This window comes from Bufo bufo, chromosome 1 (assembly GCF_905171765.1).
Source record: "Bufo bufo chromosome 1, aBufBuf1.1, whole genome shotgun sequence".
NCBI classification, from domain to species: domain Eukaryota; kingdom Metazoa; phylum Chordata; class Amphibia; order Anura; family Bufonidae; genus Bufo; species Bufo bufo.
Window position 1 is genome coordinate 736,060,442 of NC_053389.1, and position 6,638 is coordinate 736,067,079.

Genomic DNA, 6,638 nt, shown 5'->3' on the forward strand with positions numbered 1-6,638 from the left:
TCCACTGGGATCCATACAGGTGCATTATTCAATATGTATAGTAACTGAGGCATCATTACCATTTTTAGGAGATTCACTCTACCCACTACTGACAAAAAGAGTCTACCCCATGTCCTAGCCTTAAGCCTGAAGGTATTTAGCAAAGGGGTTAAATTAAGCTCTTCAAAATCTAGCAGTCTAGGTGTTATATATAGCCCCAAATATTTAAACTTGCCCACCCAAGGAATCAAACTATCTGCCTGCACACCAGAGAGTGCCTGTCCGTCAACCGGCATCAAGGCGGACTTCTGCCAATTTATCCGTAGCCCAGAGAAGCCACCAAATCTATCTATTAAAGCCATGGCCGCATCCAGAGAGCCCCCAGTGTCACCCAAAAATAACATAGTGTCATCAGCATACATCGCCACTTTGTTTTGCGTCTCACCATATCTAAACCCCACAATATGAGGTGACAGGCGAATAAGGGCTGCAAGTGGTTCAATTGCTAACGCAAACAACAAGGGTGACAATGGGCACCCCTGTCTGGTGCCCCTGGACAAAGAAAAGCTATCTGACAGCCCCCCATTAGCTCTGATCCGTGCTTTTGGGCTTGAATACAACACTTTCACCCACTGAATAAATCGAGTACCAAAGCCCATGACTCTCAATGTTTCCCATAGGTAGTTCCATTCAACACTGTCAAATGCCTTAGCGGCGTCTAACGCAAGTAAGGCCCTATCTCCTCCATTATCTGCTGGAATATTCAGACTAGTATATACTCTACGGATATTTATAGCAGTCGATTTCCCAGGCATAAAGCCAGTTTGATCCGGGTGCACTATAGTAAGTATTACTCTGGACAACCTGTTTGCCAACACCTTTGCCAGGAGCTTCACATCTGCTGTTAATAGCGAAATTGGTCTATAAGAATCAGGAACTTTGGGATCCTTCCCAGGCTTAGGAATAACTACTATGATAGCCTCCTGCATAGAATGTGGTAGCGAACCCGTCTCCAGAGAATATTCAAGAACCTTTAGTAATTCAGGGAGAAGTATCCCTTGCAATTTTTTATATACCTCCACTGGTATACCGTCTGCCCCCGGCGCCTTACCATTCGCCATCCCCCCAAGAGCTGCCTCCAACTCCTCCAGCGTGATCGGCTCTTCCAGTCTCTCTCTATCCTCCTCTGATAACACTGATAGCTGAGCCTCAGCCAGAAAGGCGGACAAGGCCTCCTCCGAGCTAGACGCCTTAGAAGCATAGAGAGAGACATAAAACCCTTTTAGAATATCTAATATCCCTTTTGTATCCTGGCTACTATTTCCGTTACCATCCATTAGCTCTTGTATACAAGAAGAACCCCTCTGTGCCTGAGAAACCACTGAGAGCAAATGCCCAACCTTCTCTCCCTCCTCAAAGGATCTTTGGCGGTAGAAACTACGCTTCCTATCCGCAGCCTGTAGTAGGTGACACCTCAGTTGTTCCTGAGCTACCTCCAGCGCCTCACTATTATCCATGGTGGGGGTTCTACCAAACTCCCTTTCAGCCTCAGTCACTTGTACATGCGCTTTAACATCCGCCTCTCTGGATTTAGATTTATGCTTACTTATTTCTTTGATCAATACCCCTCTCAGAAACGCTTTCATGGCATCCCATACTCCGTGAATTGAAGCCGTCCCTCCATTAATAGAAAAGTACTCCCTGATCTCCCTAGTAATCTCAGACAGATCCCCCAGTACATTCAGCCAATGCGGGTTACATTTCCACAACCTCGGTCCCTGCCTAAGCACGCCCAGGCACAAATCAACCTGCACCAGGGAATGGTCAGACAGCGACCGAGGATGATAAATAACATCTCTTATCAATGGCAGCATAACATCATTAACCAAAGCCAGATCTATGCGTGATAGTGAATGATGCGTAGCAGATCTACATGAAAATGCCCGCTTATCCGGGTTACGCAGCCTCCAAACATCAAGTAAGCCAGTTTCCCTCATAATATTCTTTAGAGCCACACTTCCCGGTGATCCACTGGCACCTTCTACCCGACATCTATCTATGGAGTCATTCAATGTACAATTGTAGTCCCCCACTAGCAGCCACGGCAGTCCAGGGAAGTCCGCCACAAAGGTCATAATATCCCTTATTAAAGGGGAAGCAAAAGGTGGAGGCACATACACTGACACCAACACCACCTGGATCCCATCAATCTTGCACACTACACACACATACCTGCCCTCAGCATCCACACATTGTTTCAGATGTTCATACCTTATACTTTTATGCACAATCACACTTATGCCCCTGGAGTGAGAGGAATGGATTGCATGTACCACATGTCCTACCCAATTTTTGTTCAGCCACTGCACATTATCATTTGACAAATGCGTTTCCTGTAAGCAGCAGATAGCCGGCTGAAATCGACTCAAATATTGAAATATACATTGTCGTTTTCGTGCATCAGCCATTCCCCTCACATTCCAGCTCAACACTTTAATCACCTGTGTCATGATGAAAGATTACATCATGTTTGAATCTCACACTCCATACTAAAGTCACTCTCGCATAGTTCACGCCCCTCACCCATCTCTGACCCGTCCCCCTCCCACCCGACCCTCCCCCTCCCCAGTGATCAGACTACTTTGAACAGTAACCCCAACCCCCCCCCTCCCAAACATCCAACTCAAACGCAGGGCAATCTGTAAGCACCATGCCCAATGCTGAACAAAAATCATTTCTGATTCCAACACTCTCCCTCAGGTAGAGAATCCTCTCCACAACTGGGAAATACATTTCTTATCCCAACTTCCTACTCCTGCATCAGGATCTACCGTGTGGTAGCAACACTCAATACACTTTTTAACAGGTATAACGTTCAAGTGACATTAAGGTGCAATCCTATGCATATAAAGTGAACACAAACTGCAAACTGTTTCCTTCAAGTGTCCAGGGCCCCACTTCTCAATTGCCTCTCGTGGACGTCCAGCCACTGTGTCGCTTCATCAGGGTCCTCAAAAAATCTGGTGGATCCCAATGCCACCACTCGCAATCTGGCCGGAAACAACATGGCGTATGGAACTTGTAGCACTCTGAGCCTTTTCTTTATATCTATAAATCTGCTCCTCCTCCGCTGTACCTCATTGGAATAATCCGGATAAATGGACACTCTGACCCCATTCATGACCATCTCATCATTATCCCTTGACTGGCGTAGGATAGTGTCCCGATCTTTAAAGTGTAAAATCTTCGCCAGTATGGGGCGAGGAGGCCTGCCTGGCGGGAGCGGCCGCGACGGGACTCTGTGCGCCCGCTCAACCGCGTACAGGGAGGATAGGCCCTTCTCATGGAATAACTGGTGCAGCCATTTCTCCACAAACTCTGTAGCATTGGCCCCTTCTGTTTTTTCTGGCATTCCAACAATTCTCAAATTATTCCTCCGCGATCTGTTCTCTAAATCATCCGCTTTGGCGTATAAGGCAGCTATATCTTTCCCATTCAATTTTGACGCCATTTGCAGGGGCTGAATAACATCTTCCAGTGAGGACACCCTCTTTTCCAGATCTGAAGTACGCTCAGAAATCTTATGCAGGTCATGCCTGATTATGGACACATCTGATCTCAGGCTGCCTACTTGTACTGCAAGCACTTTAAGGGTACTGTTGCAGCTTGCCACCGCCACCATTATATCTTTCAGTGTGGGCTCCCTTGTAGAATCAGCCCGCAGGCCTGCTGGAACTGTTTCAGGGACCGCAGAATTGGGCACCGGCTGACCGGAGAAAACCGGGTCATCGCCGTCCATGGATCCGTCCTCCTGGTCAGAGGAGGTAGGAATATCAGTCCCTTTATCACTGGCCGAATCGCCCACTCCACCATCCAATCTGGCATATCTACTAAGTTTAGCAGCCGCACTCTGGCTCACCAACTCCTGCCGCGCCGACCCCTCTCCACTTCCGGCGCCATCTTGGATTTTCTCCATGCGGTTTTGTTGCGCCAGTTTGGACGATTTCCTCGGCATTTTCAGGCTCCGATTTTGTCACTGCAGTCACCGGACACCTTCCTCTCCTTAGGTAAGTAATTTCAGGCAGTTTTGAGTGCGCTTTCACTGTAAATGAGCAGGATCTTGGCAGGAGCAGTGAAACGTGTGTCTTACTCCATGCACTCACAAGCCACGCCACACCTAAGGGAGTTTTACTTACGATAGGATGGAGAGGCGCCCTCTGGTCATGGCGTTCACTTCTCCCCACGGCACAGGCAGTGCACTCCCGGCACCATTTCTCAATGTCTTCTCTCATCCCGATCCAATAGAACCTCCTGCGAATGGTGGCCTCAGTTTTCTGCACGCCGAAGTGTCCGGACTGGTTGTGAGACATCTCTAACACCAGACTGGCGTCTCAACGTGGTAGGAGGATCTGGTATACCCTATCGCAGGACACTGGATCCAGGCTCCTACTAAGCAACAGGCCTTTTTGAAGGAAGAGTTGGTGGCGATGTCTCCACAGTCTCAATAGTTCTGGGTCTGCACTCTTCCTGCGGACTCTCTCAGGAGTTCTTCCACTAGTAAGGAAGTCGAGCAGTTCACCGAGGACTCTACTTTCTGACTGGAGCTTAATCCACCTTTCCTGTTCGCCCCTGGACTCAGGAATGTTTGATGAAGAGGGATCAGCAGCTGAGTGATTTTCAGTGCGAACATTATCTTGCTGAGCAAATTTGTTGTAAAACGCCGGCATCTCCAATTCTTCCCAGGAATCCTTTGGTTCGTCTGGTGCTTCTGTAGTGGGGAGCCGAGACAGGGCATCAGCATTATCATTGGAGCGGCCTTCTCGGTATTTCACAGTGAAGTCATAGTTGGCAAGGCGGGAGGCCCATCTTTGCTCCAGCGCCCCAAATTTGGCTGTGTTCAGATGCGCCAGGGGGTTGTTGTCCGTGAAGGCGACAAACGGAGTGGCAGCAAGATAGTCTTTGAACTTTTCAGTTACAGCCCACACTAAAGCAAGGAACTCCAGCTTGAAGGAACTATAGTTCTGATCGTTTTTCTCAGCTCCCCTCAGGGATCTACTGGGGTAGGCAATCACCCTCTCTTTGTTGTCCTGTACCTGGGCCAACATGGCTCCCAGGCCTCTTTTACTGGCATCCGTGTAGAGGTGGAACGGCTTCTGATAATCCGGGTAACCCAGAACAGGGGGTTCAGTCAGCTTCTTCTTTAGGAGCTGGAAGGCAATCTCCCGTTCTTCATTCCATTCAACAGGGATAGGAGTCTTTGGACTCTTCTTGGTATGCCCCCTTAGGAGTTCCAGGATCGGATCCGTAATTTGTGCAAAATGCGGGATGAAGCGTCTATAGCAGGGGTGGCCAACCTGTGGCTCTTGAGCCACATGCGGCTCTTTGCTTCTTCAAGTGCGGCTCTAGCTCTGGAGCCGGGAAGCAGTCAGGACGGCTCACTCTCCACCCCATGCTCCGATCTCTCTTCCTGATCGGGCACTGCAGCTCCAGCTCACTCTCCACTACGTCCTGATGCACAGTGTGAGAACGTAGTATGTGGAGACACAGACTATGACCTGACGTTGTGCTCATTAGGTCACAGTGGAGAGCAGGAGCCCAGTGCCTCATCAGGAGGGAAGATATATTTTTTTAATTATAGAACTGAGCATTGGGGGGGGGGGGGTCTGATCTTAGCATGGAAGGTTCTGATCTGAGCATGGGGGGGGTCCTGAGCTAGACAATGGGGGTCTGATCTGAGCATGAGTGGGACGATTGGAGCATGAGGGTTCAGATTTGAGCATGGGGGGGGAGGAGAGAGATCTGATCATGTGGGTCTTGTTTGAGCATGGTTTGGTCAGGTCTGAGCATGGGGAGGGGGAAGGAGATCTGAGCACTGAGGGTCTGACACTGGGAGTCTGATTTGTGTTGCCTGCTCCGAGCATTGGGGGTCTTATTTTGGGGGTCTGATTTGGAGGTCTGATGAGGTTTGGGGATCTTATTGTAGGTCAGATTAGGATTGGGGATCTCATTTAGGAGTCTGATCTGAGGTCTGATGAAAAATATATTTTTAGTTTTTTTTTTCTCTGCTAATGAAAAATAAAAAAATATTTTAGCAGACCTCAGATCGGATGAAAAATATTTATTTTATCTTATTTTTCTTTGTGAAAACCTAGGTGCATCTTATACGGCGAAAAATACAGTGACTCATGTGTAATTGTATAGCTTGTGGCTCCTGGTAGTCATATGTTGTTGTTTTTTGGCTCTTTGTGTATGTAAGATTGGCCACCCTTGGTCTATAGTATCCTGCAAAGCTGAGGAAACTTCTCACCTCTTTCACGGTGGTGGGAGTAGGCCAATTACGGACAGCAGCAAGTTTATCAGGATCAGGCTGGACTCCTTCGGCACTAACAACGTGCCCTAGATACTTCATGGCTGGTTTCAGTAGGTGGCACTTGGACGGCTGGAATGTCCCTGGAGCGTTACACAGTCCGAAAGGCATATAATTAAATTCGAACAGGCCCATAGGCGTAGTAAAAGCGGTCTTCTCTCGATCTTCTGGGGCCATAGGTACCTGCCAGTACCCGCTAGTTAAATCCAGAGTGGAGAAGTAGGCTGATGACCCCAGGGCAGTCAAGGACTCCTCAATGTTTGGCAACGGATAAGCGTCTTTGTGGGTGATT

At 48.5% G+C, this 6,638-nt stretch overlaps 1 long non-coding RNA gene across 1 annotated transcript; it reads left to right on the forward strand.

Annotated features, from left to right (window-relative positions):
* Positions 1 to 5,856: 5,856 nt before the first annotated feature.
* LOC120986081 lies at positions 5,857 to 6,088 on the forward strand. The gene is made up of 2 exons (XR_005775635.1): positions 5,857 to 5,932; positions 5,963 to 6,088. It is a non-coding gene; the product is annotated as an uncharacterized LOC120986081 (long non-coding RNA).
* Positions 6,089 to 6,638: the final 550 nt, after the last annotated feature.